The sequence below is a fragment of the Plecotus auritus genome, assembly GCF_963455305.1.
Source record: "Plecotus auritus genome assembly, chromosome: X".
NCBI classification, from domain to species: Eukaryota; Metazoa; Chordata; class Mammalia; order Chiroptera; family Vespertilionidae; genus Plecotus; species Plecotus auritus.
Window position 1 is genome coordinate 28,202,033 of NC_137784.1, and position 24,078 is coordinate 28,226,110.

Here is a 24,078-nt window from a genome sequence, read left to right on the forward strand (position 1 = left end):
TACTTTGACCAGATTGGACACAACCTTTCACCTTCATTTCCTCCTCCATTCTGTTGTCTCAATAGTACTGTACTAATTGCTGTCCAGCAGCTGGCTTCGGAGACAACCTTCACAATAAGAGGCTGTAAAAACCAACTACAGGGAGTTAAATCATTTTCAGGGATCTGTTCTGTCACAAAACCCATGTAAACAATTTTCAATCACTTTCCCTACAGAAACAATGAGCTTGAACAGAATAAAAAAAAACCTGGATAGAACACATGTCACCAACCTGACCCCATGCTCTATGAGACAGCACAGTCCAGCTGGTTGTAGGACCACGGAACAAGGTGGCCCACTGGTGGGTACCAGAGTTGGTTTTCTGACATGCAGTTGATTTTCTAGAATCTTATTGACAGAGGAAACACATCCTCGATATTAATTAATTATGGGCCATGACAGCTTCAAGATGATAAAGACAAATAAGCAAACACCTCAGGTAATTTTAGGCTGCATTTATATAAGCATTCTTTCCTCTCTACACTGGAGTTTGGTCCCTAGTGACCCCTAGGAGTATTAGTCACTGACTTCCCATCCTGTAAAGGCAATAGGAGGCTGGAGCAAGGGAGCCTGGAGACATTTACTTATAAGGATGTTTGCATCATCAAGAATGATGGAGGAGTTAGGATAGAAAACAGGATCCAGGTGGAAAAATCTTGGTGATTGGACAGGATGAGGAGGAGAGTGGATGATGGGAGTCCTAGATAATGTCATAGATGATTGGTATGAGGTTCAAAGGAGCAGAGGTTTTATTGTTGTTGCTCAATTAAACCTAAGATTTTTTTTCCTCCAAGATTCTATACCCAAATAATTTTAAAAATATGTGATTGAGAAATAGTTTGATAACTTGTCTTGTTCTAGAGATCTAATGTACAGCAATGGTGGTGTCCGTTAACAATACTGTTTTGTATACTTGTAATCTGCTGATATGATAGCCCTTAAATCTTCTTAACACACACACACACACACTCACAATCGTGACAGTGTAGAGGTAATGGATATGTTAACTAGCTTGACTGTGGTGATCATTTCACAATGTGTATGTATATCAAAACATCAAGGCTACATTTCACATATGCACAATTTTTATGTCAACAATATCTCGATAAAACTGTTAAAAATAAGTCTGGCCTATAGGAAAATGACTTTCAGAGAAACATCAAACAATGAATCTGAAAAGATGGACTGGACACTGGAGGGCTTCCTGTGAAGTGCATGGTCACAAATACATCCTGTGGCCAAGATTAAAAGGGGGAAGGCGGAAATGACAACAGCATCAGTTAGGCTCTCCTGCTCTAGAGAGGAGTGGAGCCTGCTCCTCAAACTAAGGGCATTTGACTTGAGGGAAATTACTCTCCAAATGTTTGTGCACGTATCTGCAAGAAATGAATAACACTTATATAGCAAGGGCTTCCCATTCTGTACTATCAGGTAAAATGTGCATCCATTTAGCATCAGAGAGTCAAAGGGTCTAGCAAGGCACACACCGATTCTTCCTAAAGTTCAAGAATGGGGCTACTGCCTGTCATTGTGACAAGTTCCACGGAAGTTACTCTCCTAGCCTGGCCCAAATGTGGACAAAAGTAAACAACAGGAAAGGGAGTTTCACTACTATGCAGGAACACGCCATCTCTCTTTCGGCTTTTTTAAGTGGACAAAGAAAGCATCCTTGTGATTTCTGCCTGGTAAACCTGTTGGTTGTAACTATTAACGTGTGCAGCAAATACTCATGAAACAAAGTTGGGCTTTGTGAGGAGCAATAAACGCTTGCCATTACTTTGTATTCTGTAACCAGTTCCTCCAAACCCATGGAGTGCCCTGAGGGCTACATTTGTAGGTGTCTTAGAGCTGATCCAGGCACATTCCATCAGACAAATACATATTACTCTGCATTATCCAGATCCTTTCCAGCCATAAAGCAGGGATGCCCTGTTCCTTGATTTCCACTGAGAGTTACTTACCATGCTTGCTTTCATTTTTAAACTTAGTAGATGGTATCAATTGATTAGTTGAACCAATGGGCTGGAATTACCAATATTAAATGACAATAGCATTTCAGGAAAAGTAACTGATTGTGCTAGAACTAGTCTTACTCATAATTGGAAAGTGTCCATTTAGAGAGTGTAAATTCAGCCCTTTCTTCATTTTCTTTCTTGCTTTCTCTTCTCTACTCTGAAGTCCCAAGTCCTGAGACTCCTAACAGCCTTCCAGAATAACGCTATGATCTCAACTAGCAACATTTTCCTTCACCTCCTCACTCTTCCAAGCTCTCACAGCATTTGTGGCTGTTTCTCACTCACTGTTATAGAGAAAACCATCCTGATGCAGGAAATGACAAGGATGCTTATTATGCATCAGAAAAAGCTTTCAAACTAAAGGTTGGAATGTGGGATAAGGGCATGGGAGGGGACATTTGTGAGATTGTACCTTTAAATCAGTGTTTCTCAAACAGCAGCAGGCATCAGGATCACCTGCAGGACTGGTTCACAACACAGATTTCTGGGCTCCTCCCCAGAGTTTCTGATCCAGTAGGTCTGAGTTGGGGCCTGAGAGTCTGTTTCTTACAAGCTCCCAGGTGATGCTGATGGGGCTGCTGGCCCAGGGAGCGCACCTTGAGAACCAATACTTTAAGCCAAACAACGAAAGTGATGGCCTGGTTTGTCTTGGCATCCAAATGCCAGCATAAGCAAGACAGGCACATTCTACCCAAACCTCTTGCTCTAAATTTGGGGTTTTATTCTGCATTCATTGTCAGAGTCACAAGCTGCTATTGGGAGAAAAGTATATGATTTAGAAGAAGATTTGTATTTGTTTTCTGTTTTGCCACTCTCTGGAAATTTCTTTGAAGTCTGTGGGCCTCACGTTTGTATTATAAAAAGTAGAATAATAAATCCTTGCTGGGGCTGAAAACACATGTGAAGATGTAAATGATCGAGTGCTCTACAGACAGTATAATTGTTCTACAGTAAGTGGTTTCTCCACGGTAGCTATTAAAAAGGAAATTGTGGAAGACCAAATTCCGTTTTCAGAAAAGTTGAGCTGCCTGTGTTCCCTGGGTTACCGACAAAGCTAGTTTCCTAAAACTCTTCTGTCATAGGTAAAAAAAGAAATCCTGTACTAAGCTTTGACATAAGACCTGTTTATGCCCTGGAGAGCCACCCACACCATGCAGATCTGTGGCATCCTACATATTCCAAGAGCAACCCTAGTCTCTGTTGTGGAAAATCCATAAGAATAACAACCTGTGGAATTTTTCTTAGCACCAATCCATTCAGAAAGCATCAGAATAGAGCTGCATGGACATGATTCATTGACTACATCCCATTCCATTGTTTACCCTTCGCCTTTCACATGACAGCTAATAATTAGAGAAAAATCTATCTCCTGTGATTACAACACACAGTGCAATGCATTCCATTTGTTAGACCCAAATCTCATCGTTAAAACCTCAATACCTGCAGCCCCAGAAATGTGCCCCTCTCAATGGACATCATGCAAGATCCAGAAACAGCTGGGAGGAGCCAGTGTAGTGTCCCCCTAACATTCTCACCTCCTGAGCTAAGGCAGGAACAGGTGTGTCTCTGCAGGGGACCATTCTAACCCTTGGAGTCATTCCTTGCTGGCAGCAGCCCTCACAGAAGGCATAGGAGCTGCACACCACAGGCTGGCCTTTTCTCAGTTCATGAGGTCACTAACACTCAGGGTTTCCCTCTCCCTAACATAAGAGAAAGTGATCACTCAGGAGCTGAATAAAGGGACGCAATTCCATAGGGGGCCGTCAACAGCTGAGGTGATGTCATGGTCCCTCCACCTGTTGACACCAAATGAGGTTATACAATTCAACTTGCACAGGGGAAGCTCAGAAAATGAGGAAGGACAGGAAGGAGAGAGCTACATGTACAGTTCCTACAGGTCCCTGCAAGTGTACTTCCTACAGCGCCGCAGCCCGCCCCCTGGATTTCCACGCCGCAGCTCTCAGGCTCATCTCTCATCAGAGTGGGCAACGCAAAGCGTCTGGGGCCAACAGCGGGTGTCCAAGACAGCAGTCCCCCGAGACAGCTCTATGGGGTCAGCGGAATTGCAGGGTTTGGGCCCCATCCTGTCTGGCTTTTTAAAAAGCCTAGCAGCATCTATTTATGGGACAATTGCAGGTCCTCTCCTAATAGATGAAGCCCCGATGCTTTCTTCGGGTATTCCTACACCCCAGCCAGGTAGGAGGTGGGGAGAAGTGTACAATGAAAGACAGAGCTACTGGGGAGGAATGCACGATAAACCATTTATTAGTTAACGAAAAAAAAGATCATAAACAAGATCCCACTTCCAGGTTGAAGTGGGAATAAAATTTTGATGGCTGTTCATCTGCATGGACGCGCATCTTCTCACCTCCTGTGCGAGGATACTTGGGGGGGGGGGCGGGGGGGGACGGGGAGGGTGAAACAGCATTTGGAAGGAACACGTGTTAACAGGCGGCGCCCCTGCGGGCGGGCGGGAGGCCTGGGCATCAGTAGCAGCAGACGGTGTGCAGGAAGTGCTGGCCGCTCTGCTCCTCGAAGTCCAGCAGCAGCTCGGCAATGTCGCTGTCCACGTCGTCCATGAGGCAGATGCACTGGCAGAGCTCGGAGAAGAGGAGGACCCCCAGGCGGCCTCGCGGTAGTTGTCCTGGATGTCCATGTTGATCACGTGCACCAGCTGCAGGGTCTCCTGCTCCCGTGAGCTCAGCTCCCGCACCACCTGGTCGTACACCCTCTCCTCGCAGGTGAGAATCAGGTCGAAGGCCTCCTTGCAGCTCGCGAACCGCTTGGGCCGCCTCTTGATGCTCCTGTTTCTCCAGAGCGTGCGCTGGACGCCGTTCCGGGTGTACAGCTCCCGGTCTTTCCGGAGGAGGTCCCTGTACGTGGCATCGTAGGTGCTGCTGTAATCGTGCAAGTTGGGCTTGTGCGATGCTGGCCCCAGGAGCTTCACGCGAGACCCTGTGCCGAAGGACCTGACCGCGAACCCCTTTTTGCTGAGGAGGTCATGGGCCTCCATGCTGCGGTTCTGGTTGCTGGAGCAGACCACCGCCACCCGCAGCTGCGCAGATGCCATGGCCGTTGGCCTTTGGTCGCACTGGCCCCGCCCCGCAGAGGAGCTCTCAGGCCGGCAAGATGGCAGCAGTGGGAGGCTCCCCTAGGGCGTGGCGTGCAAGCCATTGGAGGGAGGTAAGGCTTGGGGCCGGGTGCACAGTGTCCTGTGCACAGTGTGGGGCCGGGTGCACAGTGTCCTGTGCACAGTGGAGGGTCGTGTGCACAGTGGGGGGCCATGTGCACAGCGTCCTGAGGCCTCTTCTCACTGGACCAGATCCCCAGCCATGGACTCAGGGAGGCCTTCCCGCTTGGGCATCGGGCCCCTGCATGCACGCTGCTACTCTGGGTGTGTGAAACCTAGGCCAATATTCTTCACAGGGACTGCCCTCTGGCGCTCTGGCTTTTCTTTATTGACTCTTTCTTCTCCCTCCTGAAGTGCTCATGTATTTTAGAGTTTTCTTCTCTACTCCTGTTGCTACCACCCCGCTCTCTGTTTGCAAATTCATTTGAGAATTTCTTCTGGTTATGACAAGCTTTTAAAAAGATGTGGGAGGAATGCAAGAGTAAGGGACATGAGGTATTTATACCTTGAGTTCACTCATTAAGTTGATCATAGAAAAACAAAATGAAATAAACATCACTAAGAGGGCCACTTAAAACAGAGTTGGGAGGCCACTGAGGAAGTGAGACCCATGCACATTTCCTCTTAGATCTTGAACTAATGCTAAATTAGTGTTAAGCTGACCTGTTCCTAAACTCAGTGCAAGGCCAAAACCAAACATCCTGGATCAAGGATTGCTACATGGATATACATGGACCTTACTTCCTCCTCGTCATGGTGACCAGACCATCTGCAGTCTTCATCCAGTCAGTTTCAAAACCAGCATCCTCCATGTACAGGATGTATCTAATCAATCCCTGCTGACCTAGCCCAAGTCCTTCATTCACCTGGAGGACCAAAATGAGAACAGCCCTTTTGGTTTGGGCCTTTATAAACCCTGTCTTTCTTTGTTCCCTCTGGAGCACATTTTACCTCTTTACCTGAATCTATGTCCTAGATTGCAATCCCTCCTTTGCTCAAATAAACACTTTTTATTCTTTACCAGTGTCCCAGTGCACAAATTTGTGCACATTGAAAGGAAATTAATTAGAAGAAATATTTTAATATCTCTATTTGTCCTTTCTCTATAATATAAGTGTCAACCAATTTCACGATTGACAATGACAGACCAAAACACACGCATGCGATTGGCTCCAGCAAGAGCTTTATATGCATCGTGCATGTGAGAGTCAATGTTTATTTTTAAATTGTCAGTGTGTGTCATATGTACCGGCTGGTAGGTTGGACAGTCGGTCTGACAGATGGTCAGTCACTTAGCCTTTTATATATATATATAGATTGTAACCTAAACCTTGTTATTACTATTATTTATTTTTATTAGTTTTTTAAAGGTCAACAAATAGTTTGTGTGCATCTACTGTGTAAAGGCCACTCTTCTAGGTGCTGTGCATGCATCACTAAACAAAAGACTAAAAACAACAATGCAGCCCCTCTCTCTCAAAAAAAACAAAAACAAAAACAAACAAACAAAAAACTGGCCTCTTTCAGAGTTTATAGCCTAATGTATTTATAATTTGGAATTAAACCCAATTTTCAAATCCTTCTTTTACTTCAAAGTATAAGAGTGAAATGTGTTTATTTTCAAGAGGAATACATTCTAATTGAATCAGTATTTCTCCAAGTGCCTTCCAAGGATCACCTTCATCAGAATCCCTTAACGTGCTAATCAAAACAAACACTAATGGGCTCCAGAGAAGGCCCACTCAATTAAGCTCTATGAGGGTGGGTGCAGGAACCTTAACATTCTTACCATGAATATTTCCCAACCTTGAGAAGATCTGTCAAACTGAAAGGATTCCAGGGGTGGGCAAACTTTTTGACTCGAGGGCCACAATGGGTTCTTAAACTGGACCGGAGGGCCGGAACAAAAGCATGGATGGAGTGTTTGTGTGAACTAATATAAATTCAAAGTAAAGGAGCGGAGGGGAGAGCAAGAGAACCCTCTGCTCTTTCGGCTCCGCGGGCCGGATAGAACAGCCGAACTGGCCGGATCCGGCCCACGGGCCGTAGTTTGCCCACGGCTGGATTAGGCTCAACTAGTGAAGAATCAGGTTATTTTGTGCAAAAGAAAGTTTGAGACCTGCTGCCCAACCAAAGGGATAAACTTAAATGGTGGAGTTTCAGACACTAGCTGTAGCCCTGTTTCCTAAACTTCCCAATAAGATTCCTCAGGAGCACTTGCTAATATTGAAGATTCTTAGGTCCATTTCACACAGATTCTGATCCAGTGGGTCTGGGATGGGGTCACAGGTATTGATTAGTAGCACAATTTAGAAAATACAGAGTTTTAGGATAAAATTACAGATCAGGGACATCAGACTGATTCCACACTCAGGGAAAACTACCCAGGAGTGATATATTAGTCAGTTTATTTTTACCCAATTTAGTGAATTTTTTTCTAGCTTGGATTTGCCTTTTTGCTGCTCCATTTTCTTTCTCTGCTGGATTAGTCTTTAAATCTCAGCTATGTGAGCCCTGGGCATGAAGGAGCAAGCTTTCATCACAAGACTCTTAAATATTTATACTTATTACCCTGGCTAATTCCCCACTAAAACATTAGATCTTCAAGGGGAGAGACTACTCTTGTCAACCCACTACCCACCTAGGGCCTTTCCCAGCAGGTGTACAATACATATTTATTCAGCACTAGTCTGTTTAATAGTATTCTGAAGAATTGGAATGTGTTTGGATCTAATTTAAACCACATTTTGCAATCCTCCTCTATTCCTGCAGTCAATTTTTCTTCCTTCAGTAAATGAGGCAGTACGTGGAAGTTTCTTTGCAGAACACACTGTAACAACTATTGATTCTCCTGAATGTCTCTGTTCTCTCCACTCCAAGGACAATAGCAGAATACAGCAATGTGGGCTGATTAATGGAGATCAGAGCTGCACTTGAAAGAGATTGCACTGATTTTTCTTTTATTGTTGGCTTCAAGCTGGGTAACTTCACCATTGCTGTATTATTTTTAATATTAAATAAAAGTGCACTATGTAAAGCAAATGTATTTACTTAGAAATTTTTGACATTTGAATAAAATCAAATAACCTTTTTCATTTTTATCAGTTGGGACATTGAGGTTTAAAATTTAAAAACATAATTTGTGGACAAGGTTTAGCATTAAAATGTTAAAAATTTTAAAGGAAACACAAAAGAAATGTGGTTTGAAGATATCCTTTTTGAGAATCTCTCTGTATGTCTTTTCTGAGCAGAAAATCCTGGCTGAGCATAGTGAGCCAAGAGGCAGCTCAGATAATAAGATAGGAGCAAAGACAGCTTGGAAAATGAGGAAAGTGGAAAGAGAACAAGCTTTTAGAGACCACTAAACCCAGGAGAGAATCCAAATTATTACACAGAAAGGCTATGTGATCCTGGACAATTCACCAACCTCTTGAAAAATAGAAAAATGTCCCTAAAGGGTTTTTCTAAAAGGATTCATTAGGATAAATATGCACATGACTTGGCACTCCAAGTTTCTTCCCCCTTAATTAAGGTGATGTCAGATAAATTTTTAGAAAAGGAATAGTAAAGGATAGATATAATGAATTGTAAACTTGTCAATTGGCAAAGAAAATCTAGCTAATATGGGCTATTAGCACTGATTTCAGCTAAACAAAGTAAACAAATGCTTACCTCAGTTGAAACTAATTAATCTATTAAAGTTTTGTGTTAAATAAAAAAAAAAACAGAAGAAATGAAACTAACAAAATCACTTTCACACAAGAGATTTTTAAATATGTTCTTTGCTATTTCATTTTGAAACTTAATTTGCATCTATCATACTATTATGTCATTTTAAAAGTAGATCGACAGTGAGTAGTTACAAATTTTGAGTAGATATAAAGCAAAATTGCTTACATAGACTTTGAGGAGTCCATTAATCACTCTGTGCCTTTGGGATATAGACTTCCCTACCTTTTTTTATGCAAAACTTCATCAATATTCCCAACTACACAGTGTATTTAGATCTAGGATTGGCAACAAAATATGGCTAAATCCCAGCCTTGTGCCCCAAACCCAATTTGATAACTTGGTTTATGCTGGTAGATGGGGGCAAAAAACACTTGAGGAGTTTCACAAAACCACACAGAAAATCTGTTTCAGTCTAATAATCTATTCCTGAATTTGTTATTTGGCAAAAAAAAAAAATTGAGAACATAATTCTACCCAGTTTTCTCCATTTTTGTTTCAAAATGAGATGAGTACTTATTTGCAAAGATGAATACTTTCAGGTGCTATGGGATGCAGGCTTCTAAAAATTTAGATAAATCCAGGGTGCTCATATCTTGAAATTCAATAAATGTTTAGCTCTAGTTTTTATTTGGTAACTGAGATATATATTCTATCTTCATGTGTAAAATAGATTTTAAGCAAGATTAACTGAATGATTATGAAGATCATCTTCTGAAAAGAGGTCTTGTCCTTCTGAAAGCAGCATGTACCAATATAAAGTCAAGACATCAGTCAAGAAAACAACAACTTAGAACACCCTACTTGTCATTTAAAAGTAAATCTTCCAGTAATTGGCCACATTAGAAATTACCTAGCTTGGATCTAACACATAAGAGCGAATTTAGCCAAAACCGGTTTGGCTCAGTGGATAGAGCGTCAGCCTGTGGACTGAAGGGTCCCAGGTTCGATTCCGGTCAAGGGCATGTACCTTGGTTGCGGGCACATCCCCAGTGGGGGGTGTGCAGGAGGCGGCTTTTCGATGTTTCTCTCTCATCGATGTTTCTAACTCTCTATCCCTCTCCCTTCCTCTCTGTAAAAACTCAATAAAATATATTTTTTAAAAAAGAGCTAATTTATATGAAAGACTGACACAAACAGATGCAAAAGTATCTCTTTATTCCAAATGTGATTTTTTTTGGCATTTACAGATTTCTTGTTTTTTAAAAAATCATTATTGTTGAGAGTATTACATATGTCTCACTTTTTCTCCCAATTGCCCCTCAACCCAGTTCCAACCCTGCCTCAAGACTTCACCACCCTATTGTTTGTGTCCAAAGGTAACGCATATCCTATATAATAAGAGACTAATATGCAAATTTACCAAGTGACAGAACTACCTGTCGCTATGATGCACACTGACTAACAGGGGGCAGACGCTCAATGCAGGAGCTGCCCTCTGGTGGTCAGTGCACTCCCATAGGGGGAGCGCTGCTCAGCCAGAAGCCAGCAAGCTCAGTGGCAGTGGTAAGAGCCTCTCCCACCACCATGGCAGTGTGCTAAGGATGTCCAACTGCCGGCAGCCATCAGTCGGACATCCCCTGAGGGCTCCCGGGCTGCAAGAGGGCACAGGCTTGTCTGAAGGGACTCCCCCCCCCCCCCAGTGCACAAATTTCATGCACTGGCCCTCTAAGCATGCATATAAGATCTTTGGTTAATCTCTTCCTGCCCTCCTCCCCACTTCCCTCTGAGATTCATCAGCATGTTCCTTGTTTCTATGCCTCTGGTTCTATTTTATTCATCAGTTAATTTTGTTCATTCGATTCCCTGTTCATTTATTTTTATTTTTAGATATAATTTTGATATGTATTTATTGCCATTTTATTGTTCATATGTTTTCTTTTTTTCCTTCTCCTTTTCCTTCTCCTTCTTCTCCTTCCTCCTGCTCCTCCTCTTTCCCTCCTCCTCCTCCTCCTCCTCCTCCTCCTCCTCCTCCTCCTCCTCCTCCTCCTCCTCCTTCTTCTTCTTCTTCTTCTTCTTCTTCTCCTTCTTCTTTTCTTCTCCTCCATCTCCTTCTCCTTCTCCTTCTTCTTCCTCTTTGTAAAGAATACCCTTCAACATTTCATGTAATACCAGTTTGGTGATGATGAACTCCTTTGGCTTTCTCTTGTCTGGGAAGCTCTTTATCTGACCTTAAATTCTAAATGATAGCTTTGCTCGGTAGATTAATCTTGGTTTTAGGTCCTTGCTGTTTATCACTGTGAATATTTCTTGCCACTCTCTTTTGGCCTGCAAAGTTTCTGTTGAGAAATCAGCTAACAGTCATATGGGTGCTCCCTTTTATGTAATTAACTTCTTTTCTCTTTCTGCTTTTAAGATTCTCTCTTTGTCTTTAACTCTTGGCATTTTTAAAAAATATGTATTTTATTGATTTTTTTATAGAGAGGAAGGGAGAGGGATAGAGAGTTAGAAACATTGATGAGAGAGAAACATCAATCAGCTGCCTCCTCCACGTCCCCTACTGGGGATGTGCCCGCAACCAAGTACATGACCTTGACTGGAATTGAACCTGGGACCCTTCAGTCTGCAGGCAGGCCGACGCTCTATTCACTGAGCCAAATCGGTTAGGGCAACACTTGGCATTTTAATTATGATGTGTCTTGGTGTAGGCCTCTTTGGGTTCCTCTTGTTTGGGACTCTCTGGGTTTCCTGGATTGGAAGTCTATTTCATTCACCAGGTAGGGGACATTTTCTGTCATTATTTCTTCAAATTGGTTTTCAATATCTTGCTTTCTCTCTTCTCCTCTGGCATCCCCATAATGCAAATGTTGGTAAGCTTGAAGTTGTCCCAGAGGCACCTTACACTATATTAATATTTTTGGATACTTTTTTCTTTTTGCTGTTCTGATTGGGTGTTTTTTGATTTCTCATATTCCAAATGGTTTATTTGATTCTTGGCATCCTCTACTATATTGTTGATTCCCTGTAAATTATTCTTCATTTCAGTTAATGTATTCTTCATTTCTGACTTGTCGTTTTTCATGTCTTTGAAATTCTTACTAAGATCCTTGAAAGTCTCACTAATTCCCTTGAAGCTCTCATTAAGTTCCTTGAGAATTTTTATAACCATTGTTTTGAATTCTTTATCTCTAGTAGTTTGCTTGCTTCCATTTCATGAAGTTATTTTTCTGGAGATTTCTTCTGTTTTTACATTTGTGACATGTTCCTTTGTCTTACATTTTGGATGCTTCCCTGTGTTTGTTTCTATGTATTAATTAGAGCTGCTATGTCTCCTGGAATTGGTAGAGTGGCCTTGTGTAGTAGGTGTCCTGTAGGGTCCAGTGGCTCAGCCTCCCCAATCACCTGAGCTGGGCACTCTTGGTGCACCCCTGTGTGGGCTGTGTGCACAGTCTTGTTGTAGTTGAGCCATGATTACTGTTGGTATCACTGGGAGGAATTGACCTCCAGGCCAATTGGCTGTGAGGACCAGCTGTGACTACAGTGGAAGAGCTGCTATTCAGGAGACACCCCTATGGAGCAGGGCTTGCTTCAGTGGGGCTTTGGTGCTCAATGAGAGTGCTCCTTTAGTGTGTCACTTGTGGTTGTGTAGAGCTGTAATCTGGCATGTTCTGAAGCTGTCCACTGGGTGCACTGGCCCTGTGGCCCCCCTGAAGGTGCAAAGTCAGCCACTGCCTGTGCCCTGTATGGGGCCACCTGGCACAAGCTACAGAGTGATTTACAGATGGCTGCTCTGGGACCCCTTGCTCCTCATGGGAGGCCTACTCAGTCTAGATATCCCTCCCAATTAAAAACAATGCTATACGTGGGTGTCAGATCAGCCTGTTCTGTGCCTCCGGCCCTCCTACCAGTCTTAATGTGTTTTCTTCTTTACTTCTCTAGTTATAAGATTTTCATTCAACCATTTTTCAGATTGTTCTGCATAATGGTTCTTCCGTATTTTAGCTGTAACTCCATCTTATAAGCCCTCTTTTCTTTTTATTGAATTTATTGGGGTGACACTGTTAATAAAATTATACAATTTTTAGATGTCCAATCCTTCTTTAAATATGTTTTTATCAATTTTTAAAATTTTATTATTTTGTTGTTGTTGTTAACCCTTTTTTTGTTGTTGTTGATATTTAGAGATTGGAAGGAAGAGGGAGGGAAACAGAGAGAGAAACATCCATGTGAGAGAGACACATAAATAGGTTTCCTCCCATACTCGCCCTGAAAAGGGACAGGGATCAAGCCTGCAACTAAGGTACATGCCCTTGACTGGATTCAAACCCAGGACTGTTTAGTTCACAGGCCAACACTCTATCCACTGAGCCAAAATTGCTAGGGCATATGTTTTTATTGATTTTTAGGGAGAGGGACAGAGAGATAGAAACATCAATGATGAGAGAGAAACATCATCAATCGACTTCCCCTGCATGCTCCACATTGGGGATCAAGCACGCAACAGAGGCATGTGCCCTGACCAGGAATCAAACCAGTGACCTGTTGGTTCACGGGTCAACACTCAACTACTGAGCAACACCGGCTGAGCTCAGGTGTATAATTCTATAATGCATCATCTGTACATTGTATTGTGTGTTCACCACCCCCAGTCATATCTCTTTCAATCACCAATAATCCCCCTTTACACTCTCCTACTTTCCCCACCCCCATTTCCCATTTTCCTCTGGTAATGACAATTTGAAATTGTCACCTCATATGTGATTTATGACTTAGTAATGAAGCAGTATCCCTATCTGCCCCTTAAGTTATAAGGATAATGTTAAGCATGTACTCACTGAGAAGAGTAACAAATGAAATAAGGCAGGGAACTTTCAACTTAATCCTTCCTTGATGTTATATTCTGCTAAAGTTAAAAATAAAAATTTTTCTTGCTTGTTAATACTCTATAATGATAAGCACAGAGTTTTTAAGATTTGAAAATACTATCAGGAGCCAAGTGGCCTTTTTTGCCACTTTTTTGTATATGAATCCTCTCCTCTATAATTAAGTTGGAAAGTAAACTAATTGCTCCTATGGCAGAGGAAAATAATTAAGAATTCTAACCCTTGAACCAGAAATCTGAAAATAGGTAGGAGACTTTTAATAAACCACTGTTTCAAGGATGGAATACTTATTTTCAACTCTGAATGCCCTCTAACTCAAATTTTGTTGTATGTAATACCAAGGCAGATCTGGTTGTTGATGATTATAGTGGGGGTTGATTCCCTGGCTAGTTTGGAAAAGCTCTTCCCTCATTATGCCGCTGCCTCTAATACCTCCCTACACAGAAAATAAACAAGGAAAAAAGTTCTGAGTAAACCCATGTTGCAATCAAGTTAAAAGTATCCCAGATCCTTCACACATTAAAGCAGGTTAAGTTCCCTCCCTCCTCCAGAAAGTTTCCATATAAGTGACTCCATGTGACCTACCCCAGCTCCATCTTTGCTGTCAGAAAAAGTTCTGTAAAAAAAAAAAAAAAAAAAAAGTCCAGCCCTAGCCGGTTTGGCTCAATGGATAGAATGTCAGCCTGCGAACTGAAGGGTCCTGGTTTTGATTCCGGTCTAGGGCACATGCCTGGGTTGCAGGCTGAATCCCCAGTAGGGGGCATGCAGGAGTTAGCCAATCAATGATCCTCTCTCATCATTGATGTTTCTATCTTTCTCTCCCTCTACCTTTCTCTCTGAAATCAATAAAAATATATTTTAAAAAATCCATACAACCACTGGTCAATAAAATGATTATGAAGTAACATTATTTCTTTTTTCCTCCTTTTCTTGTTCTTATCAGTGCAGAATGAGGAATTTGTAAAAATGATGGGCATGGGCATTTAAAGTTTTGTGAGGGATTTTGTGAGGGCTTGTGAAGTAATATGCAGGATTTAAGGTTTATTGTTTTTAGACAAGTGTTCCTGAAAGCAGGTACCAGCTGTCATATCCCATTCTATGGCCTAGCAAAGTTTAAAAGGTATCTAATTAGTGGAAGTTCATTTGGAGCTATCTATGCTCATTCATGAATGACTGATGGCAGAGCCACTTGTTGCAAAACAATTTTCCATGGAACTCTTACATTTCTGCATGTCATTTGAACAGAAGCACTGAGATATTTTGCCCTGGACTCTCATTTCAAGGATGTTTGTATAAGCAAACAGCCTTGGATGACAGACATAGTGTCTCATCTCTTGGTCTGTAGCCAGATTTGTTAGTTATCTACAACTGTAAAGATAATGTCTCTCTTGGAGCAAAGATTAGGCAAGTTTGTTAGCAGTTTTATAGGAATCCTTTTTAAAGGATTCTATAAAGGTTCTTTACCTGTGGAACAGACCTATTGTGTGTGAAGCATCCCCTGTAGCCATTCCACATCAATCCAATGGGACTTGGGGAAGAAAGGGAACCAATGTAATCATAAGGATCATGCTGGTTACTGTGCTGTGGATAGTAAGTCCTTTGTCTCTGGTCCAGAACTAGTTTATCTTCTGCCAGCATTTATGCCAATGTGGCATACTAACTTGTCAGCTTATAAGTAGGGTAAAATTTCATGCTATTCACTATCATTGACACTACTGTGCCCAAATATGTTCCCTGTGGCTTGATCTTTACCCACTCTGCAATCTGTCTTTTTAATACCATTTCAAGGGTATCTAGCACTGGTGAATGCTCCAGGGTGAACATTTCTCAATCTTGCTGCTCAATCAGTCTTAAGGTTAACTGGATGTGTTGTTCTTCCTGCCAGCATATTTTCCACATTGTCCATGAAATAATGAAATTTCATCAGGATTTTTGAAAAAATTAAGGTATACTATGTCTATACATTCACCCTGATCTGTCCAGTCTTTAACACTAACCACACAGTTTGGAGAACAAATATATCTTATTAGAGGCCTGGTGCACGAAAAATTGTGCACTGGAGGGGCGTTTCCCTCAGCCTGGCCTGCCCCCTCTCACATTCTGGGAGCCCTCAGAAGTTGTCCTACTGATGTCCTAAGCCGCAGTCTGGCCTCCCTCTGTGGGAGGCGACCGGGAGGATCAGGGGAAGGCGCTGCCCCATCATCCCGCTGCTGCTGCCAAAGCCACCACCATGGCTGTGGACCCTCAGCCCTCACTTCTTAGCGCTGGCCCTGCCCCCCTGCCCACTTGTGTTGGGGGGCTATCTGGGGCCAGGCCGGATGGGGGAGGGGCTGTGGGAGGTTAAGGCACCGCAGTCACACCTGTCCAGCCTCTGCAGAGGCTCTGGACTGCGGCACCGCTGCCTCTCCCAGAGCCGCCTCTGCAGGTGGGACTGGCCCGGGTCTACTGGCGTGCTGCACACAGCACTGCCTCTGCGGAAGGGGGGGTCTGCTGCTGCTCCCAGTGCCACCTCTGCAGAAGGAGGGGCAGCGCGGTGTGGGTGGGACCAGCCTGGGCCCACCAGTGCTGCTGCCACTCCCAATGCCACCTCTGAGTGGCATGGGTGTGGCATGGGTGGGACCAGCCCAGCCCGTGGTGCTGCTGCCTCTCCTGTGCCACCAGCCCTTGGCCCTCACAGCCACCACAGCTGCCAGTCCTTGGCTCTTGCAGCTGCCAGCCCTTGGCCTTTGCAGCTGCTGCGGCTTTGTCCGGAAGGACGTCCAGGAGGACATCCGGAAGACGTCCAGTCTAATTAGCATATTACCCTTTTATTAGTATAGATCTTCTGTTAGCACTGTCTTCCTTTATAGCAATATGTATACTCAATGTACTTATGAACATGTACACACACACAAATGGAGACTTGTAACTATGTTATATTATTTAATTTTTTTACTAATATAATTTATTTTTTATATTTTTTGAAATCTTTATTGTTGAGAGTATTACAGATGTCTCACTTGCCCCCCCATTGCCCTACTCAACCCAAATCCGACCCTAACACATACCTTTACCACCCTATTGTCTGTGTTGATAGGTAAATATATGCATATAAAATCCTTGGATAATCTTTTTCCACCATCTCTCTCCTTCCCTCTGAGATTCATCAGTCTGTTCCATGTTTCCAGGACTCTGGTTCTATTTTATTCATCAGTTTATTTTGTTCATTAGATTTCTTGTTCATTTATTTCGATTTTTAGATACAACTGTTGATAGAAAAGTATTTATTGCCATTTTATTTTCATATTTTTGATGTTTTGTTTCCTTCTTCTTCCTCTTCTTAAAGAATACCCTTCAACATTTCATGTAATACTGGTTTGGTGGTAATGAACTCCTTTAGCTTTTTCCAGTCTTGGAAACTCTTTATCTGACCTTCTATTCTAAATGACAGCTTTGCTGGGTAGAGTAATCTTGGTTGTAGGTCCTTCTTTATCATTACTTTAAATATTTCATGCCACTCCCTTCTGGCCTGAAGTGTTTCTATTGAGAGGTCAGCTGATATTCTAATGGGTAGTCCTTTGTAGATAATTTTCTGTCTTTCTCTTGCTGCCTTTAAGATTGCTTATTTGTCTTTAATGTTTGCCATTTTAATTATTATGTCTCTAGGTGTGTGTCTTTTTGGTTTCATCTTGATTGGGACTCTCTGTGCCTCCTGAACTTGTATCATTTTCCTTCACCAGGTTGTGGAACTTTTCTCTCATTATTTCTTTAAACAGGTTCTCTGTTCCTTGCTCATCTTCTTTCCCTGCTGGTATTCCTATGATACAGGTATTGTTACGTTTCTTGTTGTCCCAGAGATCCCTTAAGCTATTTTCCTGTGTTTTTTTAATTCTTTTTTATATTTGCTGCTCTATTTGAGCATTTATTTCTACCTTGTATTCCAAATTGCTGATTTGACCCTCTGTTTCATCCAATCTACTTTTAATTTCTTCTAGTGTGTTCTTGATGTCAGATATGTTATTTTTCATTTCTGTGTGGTTCTGGTTCATGGTTTCTATGCTTTTTTTCATGCTATAGTTCCCACTGAGTTCCTTGTAATTTTCACTAAGCTCCTTAAGTACCTTTATAAAAATTATTTTGAACTCTTTGTGTCATAGGTTGCTTACCTCCATTTCATTTAGTTCTTTTTCTGGAGATTCCCTCTTTATTTTCATTTGTGGCTGTTTCTTTGTCTCCCCATTTTAGCCATCTCTTTGTATTTGCTTCTATATATTAGATAGTATGTTATGTCTCCCAGTCTTTCTGGGATGGCCTTATGTGGAAAATGTCTTGAGGGATCCAGTGGTGCAGTATCTTTGACCTCCTGGTCTAGATGTTCTAGGAATGCCCTTTATGTGTGTTATTTGAGCTCCCCTGTTGTAGTTGGGACTTGGTTGTAATGTCCTGTTCATGGGACGGATCTCTCCTCTGACTTGCTGACAGTGAGGTTCAACCCCAATGTCATTGTGCCAGCCCTTATACAGGTACTAAGAGAACAAAACAAGACACAACAAGACCAAATAAAAAACACCACGAAAATCAAGCTATGCAATGCGACAATATGAAAGACTTCTAAGGAAAAAGTAGTGAAAGAAAAAATAAGAATACTGAAAGACATGTGACCAAAGACTTAGAGGGAATATAAGAAAAAGGGAGAAAGAATGAAGAAAATAAAGTGGCTATATTGAAGCAAGGAGTAAGCTAAAAGAATTAGTATAGGAAGAAAAAAGAAAAGGAAACAGAAAAGAAATGAATAATAATAATGAATTTAAAACATAGAAATAATGGATATATTAAGATATAGATGGAAAGTAAAATGGAAAAAAAGGAAAAAATAAAAAATAAAAATTAATAATAACAATAAGAAGAGACAAAAGGAGAATAGAATAAAAGGAGAGAAATTAGAGATATGCAAGAAAAAAGAAGAAATAAAAAGGGGATAAACAGACAACAAAAAACAAAATCAAAAATAGCCACTCACACACACACACACACACACAAAACCACATGCACTCACACACTCAAAAACCTTTGGGTCCACTATTTGTTGAGGTCACTGGATTTTGCTCTGATGTTGTTGAATCTGGTCTCTTGGTGTGTCTATCCTGGGCTTCCTGGGAGCTTCTCTGGTGCAGGACAATGTGAGTCACTGTATTTTTAGGACCCTGGGCAACCTGATTAAGGTCTGAAAGTTTCAGGCCCCTAGTAGTCCAGTGGATGGGGCCTCCTTAGCCCAGATACTGGTTCTGCTTTGGGTCTTATGACTCCATTGTCCCTGTTCTGAGCTGTACTCTCTTCCCCCATGGAGCTGGGCTATATGATGGTATCCTGGTCTTGGCTGGGAGTGGTGCCAGTAGCTTGTAGGAGTGGGGGTGCAGGCCCTTCCTCTCCTTCTAATGCCTCAGCTATGCCTGGTTTGCTGGAACCTCTTCTCTCTCACCTGCAGGGACACAAATTTCCTGCCCAGGGCTGTTACCCCTTGCCTCAGATCACTGGGGTCGGGTCAGAGCATCTGTTTTTCTGATGGGAAAGTGGGGACCTCCCCTGCTTTCCATGTGGGCAGGGCTGATCCTCTTTCCTAGACCTATAGTCCAGCCCTCTTTCTGCTCACCAGCACAAGTTCCTTCAGGAAATAGAAGGCCTCCTAGATTCAAAGATGGATGTGCCCTTCAGATCCCTACAGTGTAGGCTGGCCCTGAGCTCAGTTATGTGGCCTTTCCCATGTAACTGAGGAGCTTCCCAGGCTGCATGATGGTGGGGTGCTAGTGCTACTCTATCCAGGGACTTCAGCCCCAGGCTTCCACTGATGCACTGACTCTGCAATTTCCACAGGCAGTGCCTTTGGGGCCTCTTCTCTCAGTCACAAGCACTTCTGTCTCACCCACAGATCTGAAGCCTCTTCAATCTCCTCAGCTCCTCAGTTCTAGTAGGTCCATGTCAGGGGAGGCTACATCCACCTCCCGGCCTTCAGGTAAGTTCTTGTCCAAGCCCTGGCAGTGGAGCCAAGCAGTTGGGCCCTAGGGTGGCAGTGACAGCACAGTAGCAGTGTCAGTGGGTGAGTACACGGCAGGGGCAAGAGTCCTACTGGGTCAGTGATGGTCACACAGAGGTGGCACAGAGTCCAGGCTGGGTTCCCATCGGGCACATGGGTTCAGGCTGGGTGCGTGCTAGGCACATAGAGGTCATGCCTGTTTTCTCTGAAGGCACCTGAGGCCTGCTTTGTGACCTCTATGGGCATGTGGGCTCCAGGGCAGGGTGCACATGGGTTCAGGTCCAGGCCATGGTGAGTTCAGGTGGTGGTGAGGCTTGGTGCCTAGCCTCTGCAGGTCCCCACAGCCTCCTCCCCAGGAAGACCTTATAAACCCTTCAAGATGGCGTGGTCTCTGAGCCAGAGCCAAGCCTGAGAAGTGGCTGTAGGGGTAGCAGGGACTCTTTGGCCAGGAGAGCCTGAACTGCCAGCTCTTGAGACTCCCGTGATTGGACTCTCTCTCTCTCTCTCTCTCTCTCTCTCTCTCTCTCTCTCACACACACACACACACACACACACACACACACGCACGCACGCACACACACACATCTGTGCACATACACACACTAGCCCTCTCACTCCCTCACTCACTGACACACACTCTCTCCCTCACTCTGGTCCTGCTGGCCACCATGTTGCAATCTGGATATTGGTTTTTGGAGAAATACTTAAAGGTGAAAGACAACCTCTATGTAATAACTTTCAGGAGAAAATGAAATAACCACCCAGCCAGTGTTGCTCAATGATTGAGTGTTGACCCATGAACCAAAAGGTCACTGGTTTGATTCCAGGTGGCCAGGGGAAGTGAGGGAGGCCCTAGCCAGCAGCCGGCAGCTGCTAGGGACCCTACCAATACACAAATGTCATGCACTGGGCCTCTAGTATAAAATAAAATATAGTGTACTCTCTTGCATAATATTTTTTAAATGAAATGACTAATTGCTTTTTTATTTCATAAATCATTATGCAGAGGGAAAGGACTTAGAAAATTGGATTCTAGTCCTGTTTATTCACTGACCTACAAGATTGCCTTGATGCGATCATTAATCTTTGCACTGAAAATTCTACTTTCACAAACAACCAAAAAATTGAATAAAATAAATATTAGCAAGGACCTACAAAAAGTCATGGATCCAAACTGAGAATTCATTTCATACTTAGATATACATATACAGCAATGACGAATTGAAACACTGCTATGTACCAGCTGCAAAGATGAATCTCACTATATAATTTTGAAAGAAATAAACAAGGCACATGATGATGCTTACAATATTATTGAAGTGATATAAACGTTAAAAACAAACACAGTTGCACTGGCTGGTGTGGCTCAGTTGGTTGAGCATCATCCTGTGTACCAGAAGGTCACCAGTTTAATTCCTGGTCAGGGCATATACCCAGGTTGCAGGTTTTATTCCAGGTCAGGATGGGTACAGGAAGCAGCCAGTCAATGTTTCTCTCTCACATCATTGTTTCTCTTGCTCCTCTCTCCCTTCCTCTCTCTAACATCAATTTTTAAAAGATGAAATAAAAGGACTCTAATTAGTAGCATGAAAATATACAACACACTGGCAAAGATAAGCATACAGTCAGATTCAGAATACTCTAATACCATAATAAGGTGGTATGTTAAATACATACTTACTCTAGTATGGAGGTTAAGGGACAAAAGTATTAAGAATAGTAACTACATTAATTTCTTAATGGACACACAATATAAAATGCAATTACGACAATAAGAACTTATAAGAGAATAAAATAGGAGTTTTGTACGCAATTGAAGTTAAATTGTTATTAGTGTAAAATAGACTGTTATGTCTATAAGATGTTTTACATAAGCCTCATGGTAACCAAAAGCAAAATATACAATATATACACATAAGAAAAAGAGAAGGGAATCAAAGCATACTACTACAGAAAATCACCAATTCACGAAGGAAGGTAGCAAAATAGGAAGAAAAGAACAAGTCTGGCTTGGAAATAGGTGTGATGCACAGAGGTAACAGTGTTAAATAGTAAAAACGTGGTGAGATTTTGCTTGCTTTTTGTTCATACATTTGACAAGTCTGAGTTTCTAATAGTGATGACATATGCAGTAAAGGAAAATGATATTTAGTAAAGGAAAAAAATGTTGATGTTTACTCCCCACCTCAGATGTGCCAGAGCCCCTAATTTCAGTACTGAGGATCTATGATAATCACAGAGCAGGAAAGGAAATAAGGAGGCCATTTGTGCTGGTAAACAATGTGAGGAGATAGCCACACATGAACATCTTAGACTGACAAGCACAGGTCATTTAAAGTTGAAGATAGTAGTGAGTTCCTTCTATTTGGGGCCTTCAGTTTGACAACTCATTTATTTCATGTGGCTTAATGAAACAAATCTAATAGCCCAGTCTATTCTGAAATGATAAATCCCATGATATAACAAGAGTTTTCTGTGGGATGCATAAAGCCTTGCTTTCTGAGTTCAGTCTTGCTAATAGTGATATTTGATAGTGGACTTTCTTCTAAAGTAAAACACACTCCCCCTATGTGTAGCACTCTCAGTGATGTTTGGTTCATGCTGTATTCTGGTATGGAGGCCAGAGGGTAAGGTCACACCTCTGAGAGGAGGGTAGGGTCTTCCCAGAAGATTCAGACATTTTAGAGGGATGCTTGAATAGGAAATGGAAACTTGGAATTTGTGCTTTAGACAGGCAACAGTAGGAAGTTCTCTCAATCTCTGTCTTATCCTCACATGTTTGGAATTGGGAAGTCTAAATAAATATGCCTGAAGATACTTCTTGAAATAATGACACCTACTATTTATTATGTGAGTGCATTTTTCCAGTGACTGTGTTGAGTGACTTTTTTTTTATATTGGACCATTTAATTCATCCAGTAACTATATAAGATAGATACTGAATTGTCTACATTTTGCAGATGACACACTAAAACGTGTGCCAGAAACACTCAGACATTGAGAGTGTCACCTTTAACCCCATTTTCTAGTATCTTCTTTAAGTCATTCAGTCACCTAGAAGTCTCTCAGCTTGTCTTGATCAGTGGGAAATAGTTACTCTGAAACTGTGATGGCTCAGGAAGCCGCTCCCTGGCCTGTAATATCTGTGATGATATTCACCTTTTAAAGTTGCTTTTATATTAATAAGTAACTTTAAGTGCACATTTCTTTGTGAAAACTCACTGGTTTAGTAAGGTGGTTAAGTAAGGTTTTTAAATTATAATTAAGATTGTGTGTATTTCTTTCCATTTATTATTTTTTATTTTATTTTATTTTATTTATTTACTTTTTTAATTGTCTAAAGTTTTACATATGGCTCCTTTCCCACCAAATGACCCTGCCACCAGCCATTCCCACCCTGTGCAAGCCCCCACCGCCCCAGTGTCTGTATCCATTGGTTATGCTAATATGCATGCATACAAGTCCTTTGCTGCTTTCTAACCCCCTCCCTCTCCTACCATTTGTCTCTGGATCTATTGTTATTCATCAAATTATATTGATCATTATATCCCACATATGAGTGACATCATGTGATATTTATCTTTCTCTTACTGGCTTATTTCGCTTAGCATTATGCAGTCCAGTTCCATCCATACTGTTGCAAATGGTAATAATTCCTTCTTTTTTATAGCGGCATAGTACTCCATTGTATAGATGTACCACAGTTTTCTAATCCACTCATCTGCTGATGGGCACTTAGGCTGTTTCCAAATCTTAGCTATGGTAAATTGTGCTGCTGTGAACATAGGGGTTCATATATCCTTTCTGATTGGTGTTTCTGGTTTCTTGGGATATAGTCCAAGAAGTGGGATCACTGGGTCAAATGGGAGTCCCATTTTTAGTTTTTTGAGGCAACTCCATACTGTCTTCCACAGTGTCTGCACCAGTCTGCATTCCCACCAGCAGTGCAGGGGGGTTCCTTTTTCTCCACATCCTCCTCAGCACTTGTCCTTTGTTGATGATAGCCATTCTGAGAGGTGTGAGATGGTATCTCATGGTAGTTTTGATTTGCATCTCTCAGATGATTAGTGACATTGAGCATGCTTTCATATGTCTCTGGGCTTTCTATATGTCCTCTTTCAAAAAGTGTTTATTTAGATCCTTTGCCAATTTTTGGTTTGGATCGTTTATCTTCCTTTTGTTAAGTTGTATGAGTTTTCTGTGAATTTTAGAGAATAAAACCTTATTGGAAATATCATTGCCAAATATGTTCTCCCATGCAGTGGGCTTTCTTGTTGTATTGTTGATGGTTTCTTTTGCTGTGCAGAAGCTTTTTATTTTGATGTAGTCCCA

General features: G+C 42.1%; 1 pseudogene across 1 annotated transcript; it reads right to left on the reverse strand.

Annotated features, from left to right (window-relative positions):
- Window positions 1-4,540: 4,540 nt before the first annotated feature.
- On the reverse strand, window positions 4,541-5,124 carry LOC308240457 (RNA polymerase II subunit A C-terminal domain phosphatase SSU72-like; annotated as a pseudogene). The gene has a single exon. The product of its transcript is annotated as an RNA polymerase II subunit A C-terminal domain phosphatase SSU72-like (transcript).
- Window positions 5,125-24,078: the final 18,954 nt, after the last annotated feature.